Source organism: Macaca thibetana, chromosome 15 (assembly GCF_024542745.1).
Source record: "Macaca thibetana thibetana isolate TM-01 chromosome 15, ASM2454274v1, whole genome shotgun sequence".
NCBI lineage: Eukaryota > Metazoa > Chordata > Mammalia > Primates > Cercopithecidae > Macaca > Macaca thibetana.
In genome coordinates this window covers 81,230,008-81,245,478 of record NC_065592.1, presented here as the reverse complement: position 1 = coordinate 81,245,478, position 15,471 = coordinate 81,230,008, and the positions used below count along the sequence as shown (strand labels likewise).

At 41.9% G+C, this 15,471-nt stretch overlaps 1 protein-coding gene across 7 annotated transcripts in view; it reads right to left on the bottom strand.

Annotated features, from left to right (window-relative positions):
- The window catches only part of PIP5K1B (phosphatidylinositol-4-phosphate 5-kinase type 1 beta), a 306,204-nt gene that overhangs the window by 172,601 nt on the left and 118,132 nt on the right, over positions 1-15,471 (bottom strand). The gene's annotated exons all lie outside the window — the stretch shown is intronic.

The window sequence follows — 15,471 nt, the reverse complement described above, 5'->3', positions numbered from 1 at the left end:
CTTTCTAAATTCATTAATATAATTTCAACAAAAATCACAATCGAAATTTTTTTTAGAGATAATGACCTTATAATTCCAAAGTTCAATCAGAGGGAAAAAAATGTAAAAACATCACTAGGAAATTTTTGAAAATTAAGAATACCATGGGAAGTCCTGCATTACAAATTATTAAAATTAAAGCAAGGCATTACTAGCACAAAATTACAAAAGAAGAGCAAAGATAAAAGCCTTAAGGGAAGTATTAACAAATTTGACTATATAAAAGCTTGGGTCAAAAAAAAAAAAAAAAGTAAGGAAAAGTAAAAGTCTAATTTAAGACTGGAAAAGCATCTGCAACAAAAATGCAAGGCCCTAAATATATTAGTGCTTACAAATCAGAGAGCAAAGGGTATTCATAGATAATAATACACATAAATTATTAAAAGTCTGGAAAGTCTAACTTAACAATAATAATGCAAATTAAAGTGAAAATTAAGGCATTTTCACCTATCTAGCTGTTAAAACATTTTTAAAGGAGCAGTGCTTACTGCTAGTGAGGACTCGGAAAAACAGGGCTCCCCTAATTAGCTGGGGGACGTCTAAGATGGGATAACCATTTTTAAAGGTAATTTAGTAAAGTGCTAAAATGCACAGACCACTTAACTTGGTTTCCTGAGGTCATGGGCCAAGTTCCTTGTGTTCACTGCTATATCGCTGCCTAACACAAATGAGTGCCCAGATATATCTACTGAGGGAGAACATGTAGGGAGACAGGCATTCTGAGGCTGGAAAGCTGGAAACAAAGATACTGTTCCAGGCCATCTGGGTGCCGAACGCTTTCTGGCCCAGGTGACCTTGCTGAGGCTGAATTTGGGTCAATAAACAGGAAGGGCATGGATGTCTGTAACATTTCCTATTCCCGGAGTAAACTGCGGGTTTAAACTCATCTCTCATGGAAATGGAAGCCTGAGGGGAAAGGGCTTCGGCCTGGTGCCCCAGATTTGACCAGACTCTGCCTTGTGTACCAGCCATTGTGTGTCCCCGCTAGGGACTCTGAGGGCAAAGGGATGCCTAAGACATGTTGCATCTGCTCGGCATAGCCACCTGGCTTCTGGTAAGACAGCCTCCCTTTGACCAGGTAAATCAGGAGCTTTATCATAAAGTGTAGTTTCTTCCCACCCATCTATAAACTCATCTGAAGCAATTCATGACCCTCATAATAAAAAAAAAAAAAATGCACACTTAGAAATAAGCTCTATATATATACGTATATGTATGTGTGTGTGTGTGTGTGTATATATGTATGTGTGTATGTAAGTATCCCATATGCCCAAAACAAAATTTCCTCCAAAAAATGAATAAAAAGCATGGAGATAAACATCAACGTAGTTTGAGCTGGCATACCCCAAATTCCAAAGGAAATGGAAACGTTTGATGTTTTTATTACATTGAATGCTTCCTTGGAAAACAGGGTCTTGTTTTGTTTTTTATAAAGCAGAATCTCAGAAGACTCCATCCTTCGATTTTGTTCTGAAATTAAACTTTACTGCTTTAAATCTCTTTTGTATTTACAACTTTAAAACCCCTCTAATTTGTCATCTTAAAGTTATATCCAAATCAAATATTCCGAAGAACATTTGGTTGGGGGACAGGAATGGGGGAACTGACTTGTCTCTAAGATTAGAATAATTGATAAATAAGTTAAAAATAAAGAAATAACCTGGGGCGAGGGACTGTGCTGATTGTGCAGCTTAGTTTGTTCATGATTTTCTTTAAAATCCATGCAATGGGTTTTAGACGTTGTCTGCCCACTCACACCTTCCCTTATCTTGCTGTCTTCAACCACACGCCCTCACCCCATTCTACTGCACTCTCTGTCCTTAGAGAGGGTGGCACTTGCTTCTTCCCAGAAAAACTCTGTTGTCCCAGGAAGAACAGTTTGAATGTGTAAAGGCAGAGACAGATGAGGAAAAAGGGTTCTTGAAGTCCAATATAGCTTCCTGAAACTAAATCAGACACTGAGAGATGATAAAGCTACAACAGAAAATTTGCCATTTTTATTTATTTTTTTGCTTTCTAGGCAGTCTTTTTAAAAAGGTATCTTTAATGCATGAAGGTCAGATTTCCTTTTGCCACAGAATTCCACTGTCTTTTGAAATAACCTTTGACCTTCAACACTCAATAATAAGGACTACCATAGAAGGAGAATGGGGTCCCAATCTGTAATTGGAATGGGTTTGAAATTTCCAATTCCATACTTTGAACAGTGTCCCAATATGGAGAAGGTGGCAGTATTATTGTGGCCTTTACTAAGTATCGAATTCTATTAATACCTGGACTGCCAAGTCCCTATTCTCATAGGGCTTAAATTCCATTGGGAGTAGGTGGGGAGCCAGCATCAATAGTAGCAATTTGTTATTTGTACAGCCAATTACCATCTCCCTGGTACTTTCTCACATAGTGTTAGATTTAATACTCAAGCCACACTATAGTATTTCTATGCTCAGACATTCTCTTGTATAAGGTTGAGCTTATCAATGGCACAACCAGCCTGATGACCCTGCCACACACTCCCTTCTCAGTCCACTGCTGTTGAGGAAGGAAGAGAAAGAGTTGGGTCCAATGTTCTGTCTGTTGTCATCAATGCCTGTTTGTGGCTCCTAAGTGCAGCTTTAAAGTCTACACTCCTTATGATTTTGAGAGGGATACAGTTGCTTTTAAAACTGCTAGGCTATTGTTCCCTCTCACTCTCTTTGAAACAGCAAACCTGAACCACCATTGATCTTGTTTCTTTCATGTTCCAAAGAAAAGGGCATTGACTACGATGTTTGTTCTGGAGAAATGGGCTGCCAAACGATCCCATATCCTGACCTCCCCTGACAATTACTGTCATCTATCTAGGGGTTGCCTTTAACTGAGCGAACATCTGGAAAGAACAGAACCTTTAACTGACAGTGTTGGAAAAAGACTGCCTTTTAAAATTCATTGCTGAAGTTCTTCCAGGAACGGCTGATCACAAGCCATCTGTAGACTACAGATGAGGGGACTTCAGGATGCCACACCATTAAGAGCCAACTTTCAAATGCCTGTACAGTGACCCACAACTCAGGTAATCACTACCGTTTTGAAACAGAAAAAGCCAAGGGAATAGAACTGAGCTCTTTCAAAGTGTTCTTTCTGTGAACACCCACAGTACAAATTCCATCCCTCTTCAGCCCTCCAACCCTACCCCGTATCTCACCTCTAATTGCACCTCCAGAACTATAGGCTCAAGAACATCTCTTTGGAAAGTCTATAACAATCTTAGAATTAAGAAGAAAAAAGTGATACATCCCTTGGATGCTGTACCAGACGCTATGTGGGAACCTATGGATGTCAAAATAATTGGGCAAGACCCCTGCTCCCCAGCCACCTACAGTGCAGTTGGCATGACATAACTGCCAACAATTATTACAAAACAAAGTCATCTGTGACATAACAGAGTTAAGTGCAGCCAAGGGAGGCTGGGGAGGGTGACTGACAGTCACTGCCTGGGAGAGTGGACAAAGGCAATGGCAGAGCTGTTTCTGGAATGAAGACATCACAGAGTGATCAGCTTGTGTTGGAAGGAATGGGGATGGAAAAGAGGAAGGTGCAGCATGCAGTGCGGCCAGAGTTAGGTGCGTGTCAAAGATAATGGCAGGGCATGGTTAAGACACACCCACTGGGGATGGCTGTGAAGGACTCACATGCCGTGCTATGGAGCAAGGATATTTTCTGAAGGTACCAGAAGGCCAATGGAAGATAATAAGGCAGTGACTTGGCCAGCTTTGTGTATTTTAGGAATATAACTGTGGAAAAGGATCTTAGGAGGCAACATCAAAATACGGATATTCCCCCTTCCTGAGGCCTCTTCTGCATCCATTTCACCAATGCCTATGAATCTGCAATTTGACAAATTGAAGCTGAACCCCAGACCTCTCCCTTGAGTCCCAAATCCATGTCCAACCACCCGCTTGCCTGACATTCTCAAACTCACATGTCCAAATTGGAAGACTTGTTTTTCCCTTACCATGCATCTCTATCTCAACTGATGGTCATAGCATCCACCCAGGTGCTCAAATTAGAATCCCGGGATCATCAATCATTCCTACCATGCCCTCACCCCCACATCCAACCATGGTCCCATCCAGTCAATATCAACTCTGAAGTGAATCTCAAACTTGTTTCCTTCTTTCTCCTCTAGTCTACTACCTTTGTCTAGGCTGCTGCCTATTTCTCTAACTCAGGGCTTCTCAACTTAGCACTATTGATACTTGGGGCTGATGAGTATTTGTTGTCGGGGGACAATGTCTCTGGCCTCCTACCTGGTGCCAGTAGCACCTACTCCCCTCAACTGTGACAGCACTGTCTAATGTCTCCTGGGGGACAAATCTGGCTCCCATTGGGAACCGCTGCTGTCACACTACTTGGCCACTCTTCCTTGCTCAGAACCTTGCTTCACCCCTGGCCTCCTGCTCAGTTCCTTGAATCCACCAAGCTCCTTCCTGCCTTGGGGCTTGGCAAAGGCCATTCTCTCTGCCAAGCACATTCTTTCTTCCACTCTTCTCTTGACTGCCTCCTTCACACACTTGCAATCCCAGCCCCTGTGCCGCCTCCTCAGGGAGGGTCCCCTGAATACCTTATCTAAAAGGTAGCAGTACCTTTGCCTATCTTTATTTTCTTCATAGTACTTTAAAAGTTAGTATCAGATTGTGCATACTCTTTCTCATCTGTCTGTACTATGACAATGAAAGCATTATTAGGGTCAGGGACTAGGTCTCTCTTGGCCTCTGTTCCACCCCTAAGGCCTAGCACCATGCCAAGCTAAATAAATACTTGTCAATTGGAGAAATGAATGAGTACATGGACGTAAGTCAAATGTACGTCGTACATTCTAGGCACTAAGCACACCCATAAAAATGGCAAGGTCACAATATGAAAACTTAGCTCAGGAAAATTAGAATGTTACCCAGACAGCCTACATTTCAGCTCTGTGCTCAATAACCAAATGCTTCCTGATCTGCAGTGAAGCGGACAGCAGCACATCCTGGATGAGCAGAAATCACTGATTTAAGAGGAAGAGTAGCTCATCAACTCTGCTAGAAAGAACTGCAGCAAGACCTCATGAATAGTTTAGAAGTCTCCTTCTAATTGAACCCAATTTCTGTCTCTGGGTGTCTGGGTGTACATGCATGTCAGAAGTTGCGCAGAACTGATACAGCGCTGAAAGTCTTAATTTCACAGCCCCCACAGAGACCACAGCCCATCTTCTTTTCCTTCCTTAATGATACGCTGAAGGGTTGCCTCTTTCATGCAGAGGACTGAGCTGCCACATCTTCCTTTCACTGGTGTAATAAGAGCAGCTGACACAGGACCAGACAGTAAATAGAACTTGCCAGAAAATACAGTATACCATTTGGGAGAACTGGATTCCCAAAGAGGAAAATAACTTTCAAAATAGTCATCCTCCTACCTAATGCTTTCTTTACCAGATGTTTTTAAGCGGTTGAGAAGATTATTATCGAGTTGTGACTCTTTCTGTGACAGTCTACAGAATTGCCAGAGAGTACGTTTTAAAATGTGTTCTTCTCCTAACTTGACAATCCAAGATATGTCACCACTGTCAAGTAGATCTCATCCTTTACTGTCAATTTTGAGTTCTGCATTCAGCGATAATTTTTGAAATGATCACTTTAGTCATCTTCTCATTTCTAGTGTTCTACACAGTGCCCAAGGGATTTTTTTGTTTTTGTTTTTCATTTTAAAATCACTACATACTTTCTAGAAAAAGTTATTCTTGAGGCTACAGTTCAGATTCTGTGTTCAGAAGTGAGATACACTTTGATGAGAAAAATGGCTTTGGAACCACTCAATCAGGGAAAACATTTTAAAATTGTTAAATTCTAGGCCGGGCGCGGTGACTCACGCTTATAATCCTAGCACTTTGGGAGGCAGAGATGGGTGGATCACCCAAGGTCAGGAGTTTGAGACCAGTCTGGACAACATGGTGAAACCCCGTCTCTACTAAAAATAAAAAAAATTAGCTGGGTGTGGTGGTGGGCACCTGTAATCCCAGCTACTCGGGAGGCTGAGGCAGGAGAGCAGCTTGAACCCGGGCAGCAGAGGTTGCTGTGAGCTGAGATCACACCACTACATTCCAGCCTGGGCAACAAGAGCAAAACTTTGTCCAAAAAAAAAAAAAAAAAAAAAATTGTTGGCTGGGCACGGTGGCTTACGCCTATAATCCCAGCACTTTGGGAGGCCGAGACGGGCGGATCACAAGGTCAGGAGATCAAGACCATCCTGGCCAACATGGTGAAACCCCATCTCTACTAAAAATACAAAAATTAGCTGGGCGTGGTGGCATGCGCCTGTAGTCCCAGCTAGTAGGGAGACTGAGGCAGGAGAATCACTTGAACTAGGGAGGTGGAGGGTGCAGTGAGCTGAGATTGCACCACTGCACTCCAACCTGATGACAGAGTGAGACCCTGTCTAAAAAAAAAAATTGTTAAATTCTATTAATTTGTTCCCATTCCAAAGCTGTCTGAGTTTATCTTACTGCCCCCTGCTACTATTGCAGATAATTGAGAATCACTGTTTTAATGTCATAGGCAGCACTGCCCTCCAGACACCAGGGCATTCAGACAATAATGCAGTGGGTAGGGTCTTACAGCACCTGAAGAAAGACAGTTGGGGTTAAAATCCCAGACTTACTCTGCCACATACTTGCTTTATGCCCTGGAGCATTTAGGTAACCTCTCTGTACCTCAGTTTTCTCATCTGTAAAATGGTAATAATAGTATCACCTCATAGGGCTGTTAGGAAGATTAAATGAATTTTCCAAAGTGCTTAGAATGATCGCTGACATACTCTAAGCACTTATGTTAACTCTTATTATTAGCATTGCTTTTAAAATTGCTTTTGATTGGTAACAATTAGGCTTTAATTCACTGAATTAGTAGGCTTTTGGTTAAAATAAACTCAATATATTTGATAAATAAAATTCTTCCATCAGCCAATGATTCTAACTCCATAAAACAGCAAAAACTCTGAATAAGCACATGGTATGTTCCCTATGATTATTGAGTAGATGTACGACTAGAACCTAAATTACATTGCTGTCATCTTTTCCCAAATTCAGAACAGAGAACTTTAGAATTTAAAATTTTTATGTTCTTTTGCAACTTCTTAAGAGCCACCTTTAAAAAATCTCTTTTATGTGCTCAGGCAAAGGAGGGCAGGTAGTGAGTGGGGAAAGTGGAGGAGCCACAGGCCTCGGGGAAACGGGGCCTGCTGGCCAGATCAGAACCCGGCTGGCTGAGCTGCACAGGGAAGCGAGTGAACACCTGCTTATATTAAGCCTTTTAATTGAAAAACAAAAGCATCGTTGTGCCCTGAGAACAGGGACCACAGTTCAGACGGCCCCACTGGCGGCAGTAACACTCAACACCCCAACCTCCTCGCCTGCCATTCACACCAAACTCAACATTGTGGGGTTTTTTGCCCCTGAAGGAAGCCGTGCAGTAAGTTTTGGGTGTAGAATATGATTTCCTATAGTTTGTGTTTTAGAGACAGCAATGTGATGTTTATAGGTATTAGGGACCAAAACACAGCGTCTACAGTTAATCAGAAGGCAGAAGTACAACAAACCTGGGGAACTTAACATATGGAGGCCCCCTCCAAAGCGAATGCTGAAAGAGGTCACTTAAGAATGAACCACTCAGGGCAACAGGCTAATGAGAGGGTTAGCTTGCTTAGCTGTTTTAAATCTGAAGCTGCCAATTCTTTTTGCTTAATTATCTGTAATGTCCTGCTTAAAAGTTGTAAAGGCAGATTTGTGATCACCTGCTTTAGTACTTAGTGAGGAAGAAGACAGAAGCGCAAGTGTTTGGAGGGGTGATCTGCCAGGGCGGGGGGTGCATGGTAATGTGATGTGATTACACATGCTTCTAAGTGTAATGGAATTATTTTAGAAATGTTCCTTCTGTAAATGATGCAGCTCACCTCCTTGCTGCTTAATTTTTAAAAACACAACAGCAGTTTACTTTTTTTTTTTTTTTTTTTTTGAGATGGAGTCTTGCTCTGTTGCCTAGGCTGCAGTGCAGTGGCACCCGTTTACTATTAAGAGCACATCTTTCTCTCTGATTTTAGACACCTGTTGCTGTTGGGACGACTACAGCGTCATGCCCCAGTACTGTCAGCTAACCTCCCATGCCCAGGCTTGATTGCAGCTGCCCCAGGAGGCTAAGTAATCCTTCTCCCCAGGAATCCAGTGCTCTGTCCCCACAGAACTAATCTGGAAATCAGAGGCTCAGGGACTGCATTCTTGCTAATCAAAACAGTGACTTCACTCATTAGTATTCTACTTTTCCCAGTATTTGCTCATGCCTGTTAAATTGTTTGATCCTCACAGTACTATGAGCCAGCTCGGGTAGATATTAATTAATTACAGTTTATCAATGAGAAAAATTAAGGTTCACAACAACTAGGAAAAATGCCTACGGTTATCAACCAGTATCTGGAAGAGCTAGACTCACATCCGCCCTCCTCTTAGAAAGGGTAGTTTGATTTGAACAAGGCTTCTCAGCCTTGGCCCTAACAACGTTTAGATAATTCTTTGTTTTGGGGGTCCATCCTCTGCATCGTAAGACGCAGCATCCCTGACCTCTATCTCCTAGAAGCCAGTAGCGCCAGCCCTCACATTGTAACAACTAAAAATATGTCCAGACATTGCCAAATCTTCCCGGGGGTAGGGGCAAAATTGCGGATTGAGAACCAGCAGGTTAGCGTGTTTTGGATTAAGGTGGATTAGGAATCACACTTAGAATACCAAAGGGTCATTCATCCTAGAGACCAGCATAGCTGCTATTCATGACAATTGCTGCTTAGCACAAACGAATTTGCTTGTTTCATGGAAGTGGTGGCTTTCCAGAATCTGAAGGAAAAGAAGAACGGTCAGGACAGAGAACACACTCCAGCCCCTCTTCCCTCCAAAATCCTGAAATGTTATTTGTTCAATTTTTGAATCAGTATTACCGTCACATAGTTCAAAATTAAATAGGCATAGAAAGATGTATTTATTTATTTATTTTTTGAGCCAGAGTCTCCCTCTGTTGCCCAGGTTGGAGGGCAATGGCGTGATCTTGGCTCACTGCAACCTCTGCCTTCTAGGCTTAAGTGATTTTCCTGCCTCAGCCTCCCAAGTAGCTGGTATTACAGGCTTGCACCACTGTGCCCAGCAAATTTTTGTATTTTTAGTAGAGATGGGTTTTCACCATGTTGGCCAGGCTCATCTCCAACTTCTGACCTCAGGTAATCCAACCATCTCGGCCTCCCAAAGTGCTGGGATTATAGGCGTAATCCACCGTGCCTGGCCACAGAGCCACCGAGCCACCATGCCCGGCCATAGAAAGGTTTACACAGAGAAATTTCCCACCAACTAAGGACCCTACTACCTGGTTGTCCCTGGAGACAGCCAGTGTTACCAGCGGTCAGAAATATTTTATAAAAGATCTTGTATTTAAAGAAATACTTCATCTTAGATCAAAGTGTCTCTGAGCCATTATCTTACTCACATTGAAAAAGCAATAAAAGGTATCTTTCCTTGGAATGTGGTCGGGGTCAGATACTATTTCCTCCTGCCTCACCGCTGCCTGCCTCCACTGATAGGAAACTGTCTCAGACACTGGAATGAAGCAACAACCAAGGTCTTCAAAAATAAAACAAAGTGAACAAAACTGGGCATTTGGGTCAAGGATTCTGTGGGTGTCCTGGTCTGGTCAGTTTCTCACTGGAGCTTTCTGAGTGCTGTCAGCACGTGTGCCTGTCACGATGAAAACTAGCTAAAAAGACTGCACAATGTAGGCGAGGCATTGGTGCCACAGGCAGGTGGCCTCTGCCCCCACAGCAGCCTGCGGTCATCAAAACCAGAATCTCCCAGTGGAGGCCTATTGTGGGGAGGCCCAGAAAGGAGGGAGAAGCAGAAGAGGAAGGGGTGAGGGACCTGGAACCACAACCTCAGGGTGAAGAGGTGAGACAAGAAGAAAAGCAAATGGCAGTGCACGTTTCCCATGACAGTCTAGGCCCTGGTGGTTGGGAAACAGTGACCCAGTCCAATGAACAAATCACAACATGGGACATCATGTGACTGGAGCTTCTAATCATCTCCCTAACAAAGAACTGCAAGGTAACCCGGCATATGTCATTGAATTACCCTGACATCTGTTTGTTTTGGAGAAGTGGGGCTGGGTCATTTCTTCACATATAAAACAGACAAAACTTGAATCTCTAGCATCAGTATTTTACTTGCATTGAAACCATCCTCTTTCAAGTAAACTCGTGCTCTGCCTCCTGCTTCCTTTTAAGTCTCTTGTCTTTTTAAACAACAAACAAACAAAACCCCAAAATAACACAATACTCTTTCCCAAACTTCCCTAGTTCCACCAATGGCAGAAAACTTCTGGTAGTCACACTGATTGGAAATGTAATTTTCTTTTCAAAAATATTCCCCACATCTTTTCCTACTCAACTTTTCACCCAACTTTGTTGCTCAACTAACACAAAAGTCTTCCCGTGTCATCTCCCCCAACCCTGTGCAACTTGTGCTCTGCCACTGGCTTTGCACAGGCCTTTCATTTGTCACTAGCCCCTACAACAATGTTACAGTGCATCACTGTCTGAAAACTGCACTCCCCAGCATGGCAGTCATCAGCCACGTGTGCTTATTTAAGTTTAAATTTAACTAAAATTAAGATAAAAAATACAGTTCCTCAGACACACTGGCCACATTTCAAATGCGCAACAGCCACACATAGCTTGTGGCTATTGCACTGGTGCAAATTATAGAACATTTCCATTATTGCAGGAAGTTCCACTGGACAACACTGGCCTAGAACATAAAATCCAAACACCTCAAACCAGCACCCAAGGGTAGCTGTCATTTACAGCCAGCCCATACTTCCAAATCTGCCTACTACTTTCCCCAGACACTGCCACTTAGCTTTATCCAGGCCAGCCTCTCCTGTGATGCCAACAAACTATGCTCCTCCCTAATTCTGTGCCTGTGCTCATTGGACTCCCTGCCATCAAGACAAATAGGTAAATCAGAATGCACAGTCACTTAAAAAGTGGAATTTTTGGCCAGGCGCAGTAGCTCACACCTGTAATCCCAGCACTTTGGGAGGCCAAGGTGGGTGGATTGCCTGAGTTCAGGAGTTCGAGATCAGCCTGGGCAACACAGTGACCCCATCTCAACTAAAATACAAAAAATTAGCTGGGCGTGGTGGCGTGCAGCTGCAGTCCCAGCTACTCCTGGGAGGCTGAGGCAGGAGAATCGCTTGAACCCGGGAGGCGGAGGTTGCAGTGAGCCAAGATCGTGCCACTGCACTCCAGCCTGGGTGATAGAGTGAGACTCCAACTCAAAAAAAATAAAAGTAAAAGAGAAATACCAATTGTTTTGGCACTTACTGAACACCAATTTGGGTCAAGATTTAATTTTTTCACGTGGGTCCATCTTTTTTCTCCCAAATAAGTTGTAAGGTACGGGGAGGCAGAGACACGTTCTCACATTTCTTTTGCATCCTCCTTCTCCCTTCTCACTTTTTTATACCAACAGGGAGGTCACAGGTTGTAAACTGGCCACTGCCTAAGGGCCAGATAGGGTCCACAGGCAAACTGTTTTGTCCAGAGTGTATTTTTAAAAACGTTTGAATTAGTTGCTGTCATTTAAAAATGGCAGATTTCACATCAAAATTTTCATCTCTGTTTTCTTGAAAAACATTATAGTATCTGGCAACCCCGGGCGAGCATTCATTCATAGCTCTGTTGGCTAGAGCTGACTGCCTGCTGCCCCTTTTAAGGAAGGTGCGGACTCTCCTGTTTACCATGGTCCCCTCGTTCTTTCACTCCCTTCTTAGCTGCCGGGCCCCAGTAGGCTTCTGCATTTACAACTCTTGCGGAAAGCACTCAATAAATTAACTGATAATGGCAATACTCCACTCTGTAAATAAAGCCAGGCAGCCTTTAATGCCTGTCTTAATGGGCAGCTTGTTTGTTTTATGCAGCTAAAATCAAACTTCTTATTTTAGCCATTAGCTGAAGACATTATTAACCTCACGGCCCAATGTTAGCTGTTCTTCCTGAGCTTGCCAAGAACTGAGAATGGATTCAGGAAATGGTCAACTGCAAGACAAAAGGCAGCCAGCCTCAATAATCACATGCAAATAGCTGAGACACAGAGTGTAAAGCTGTCCCATGAACACTGAGTGTTCCCTAATAACACGTGGAAATCATAGCACTCATGACGCTGAATGTTGCTGGCAGCTGCCCAGTAAATCTGGGGCTCAATACAGAAAGCCTAAACCTGCTGCTTAATTCTAACAATATTGGTTTCTTCCCTTTTAAACTCCTCATTATAGACTACTGTGTTCTAAAATTGTTTTCATGTCTTGCCTCTCCCACTCCACTGTAAGCTACTTATAAACTCCTGTGGTATATTTCTCACTCCTAGAATAGAGGACCAGAGGCCTTAACCTGGGATCCATGGATTGGCTTCAGTCAAGGCAAAAACAATAGGTTATCAAAGCTTCTTAGTAAATCTGTGCATACCTGATGGTCAGGGCTTCAGGACTGGGAAAGAAATTTAACTTTAAGGTATTTGTAAAGGGAGTAAGATGTATGGTGGCCTTGACAACGCTCGTGTAGTCTGTTTGCTATCATTTACAGTTTTTTTGTCATTTGGATTTGCAAAGCACTGCTTTTATGCTTTCATTAAGGTCATGGGTGAGCATGGTAAGCTACCCAGGGCCAACTCAGGCATCATGCTGGTAGAGACTGAGTGAATAGGGAGTGAAACTGCCAGTTTTTGAGACCATTAGTCCAACCAGATACAAACACACTAAACATAATATTCAACCCATACTTATCCACCTTGTCTGAAAGGAGACTAGTGAATCTTTTAGATGCCTTTAAATCAAGACTCATTAAATTTGAACATACTTTTTATGAGTAATTTAATGACTCTCTCAAAATTGGAAATGCAGTTAGTTTGACATAAACTACATCTTTATGAACTTCTCCAGGTTTGTAAAAGATATGTTTCTTCTCTAAATATGTATAAACCATATGTACAATAATAATGCTCAAATTATACTGGGGAATAATGTCTCACTTATAATCTGGTTTCCAGAATGTACTCTTCCTCATTTTTGAAAATAGGAATAATATTTGCTATGTCCTGTTTTCTGACAATTTTCCCATTCTCAAATTTGTTTAAAGCTCACATTCAGAGGTTTTCCCATTCTAGCTTTAAATTTTTTCGTCTGGGAAATGGTTTACCTGGGCCTAGAGATAAACATATTTGCAATAGCTTATGTGCCTCTTATTATTACCTCTCCTAACTCTGAGATAAACACATTTGCAATATCTAACTTCTAAGTCCAGCATTAACACCTTCTTCAGTTTGAAGATCAGAGAATTAAACTGAATAATTCAGCTGAGCTTTTACCTCTCAGTAGAACAACACTTTCTCTAAGTGATTCCTTCTTCTTGCTATGCATATCAATACCATATTTATTAAGGGGTGAAGTTCTAAGTGCTGTGCTGGTCTTCTTGGTGCTTTTTAAGGAGGCTATGTGCATCCCCTTCCATTGCTTATACCTTTTAAAACCAGAAATCATTAATAAGATCCTGATATTATTACACATAAAAAACTGTTCATTTAAAAAAAATTTCTGGTCCCTTTAGGTTTTCTGTGTCTTTCCTTATTTCTCCTACCATAGAATTTGATTTTCAGTTTTTACAACCTAAAAAACATTGCTGAGTTAAATATCCTACTAGAGACATTAATCATAGAATTACCTATACTAATTATTGAAAACCTGCTTGACTAAAGAAATTCTTGGGCAGGGTACAATTAGCAAACTCTGAGATGTCATGGTCACATTTTTTCTACAACTTTTTCAGCCACAAAGCCTCTCCTGTAAGTCAGAATTCAGTCAAGAATTTCAGTGCATCTTGATGCTGACTGAGAATACTACCTGAAACTGATCTGAAGTAATAACAGGCTAGCAATGTAATCATCTCCGTGTTGGTCCATGCTTGAATGAATGTACATGGAATCTTGGGTAAACGAGACAGGATTTGGTTTTTCACCTGTGTCTAAAAATAAATAATAGTGTATTGTTGCCTTTGGCCAGATGTACAAATTTTATAAAATATACTGTGACACTTCTGAGCTCTTGAATCTTTACCCAACTCTTTTCCAACCACACCATCACTTTGAATGATAACCTCTTGGTTTATATTTCAAGGTTTGGCTGAGTGGAAAAGTCAGATAAAAAAGATCAGGAAAAAGTGCATATTCCCCCACATGAAAATGGAACAGAAAATACATCATGCTAGTTCCATGACCTGAATATGTGGTCGGAGCACATAGCTCATATACTTTATGACTAAACGTCTTGCAGGCTATCCATCAAAGTATAAAGGGAAAAATTAAGAAATAATAAACCCTCAATACACAAACCTCCTACTCTTAAGAGGGTGAAATAGCAAGAACTTTGAAAAGCTAAAATGTATAGTCAATTTATAATCAGGAGTAGAGGTGCTTGGGAACATATTTCACCCAGTAATGTGTTTGAACATCAGCTTAATAGCTGGGAGTCAAGTCAAAGACTGGTAAGTTAAGATACACTAGGAAGTCTGGAAAACGAGTTTTTGTGAAATGGACTGAAGACATAAAATCTGAGCGACTTAGAAAAGGCGGGGAAGAGGAGCATCTCATATTTTAAAAGTTTTAAAATACAAAGGCAGGAAATGTTTTAAATGTTGGTGGAAAGTAGCGAGTCCATTAAAGGATTTATATATTATACACAGAACACTGCATGCCCTCAGGAGCCTTCTTCTTAGGAATAAGAAGGGTCTTCAAACAACTATCTTCACTCAATATTCTGTATTATGGTGAATTGACCCTCAAAGATCCCCATGCCCTAATCCTTGGGACCTGTGAATATGTCACCTTATAAGGCAAAAATGAATTCAAGTTGCAGAGGAAATTAATGTTGCTAATCAGCTGATCTTTTAGATAAAGAATATTACTTTTTATTAATATTTTTCCGTGTTTCTGTGAGCCTAGGAGGGCTCAATGCAATCACACAGGCCCTTTAAAGTGTCAGGGTGATACAGCCTGGGAACGACTCCACCAGCCATTGCTGGCTTTGAAGATGGCAGGGAGCCACGACACAGGGCACGCGGGGAGCCTCTAGAAGCCGGGAAAGACAAGGACCGGACTCTCCCCTGGAGTGTCCAGGAATGAATACAGTTCTGCAGACACGTGGATTTCAGCCCAGGGAGACCCATGTTAGGCTTCTGACTTACTGAACTAGAAGATAATGTATGTATGTTGTCTTAGCCACTAAATTTGCAGTAATTAGTTACAGCAGCAACTGGAAACTAAGATAGTAACTTATAACT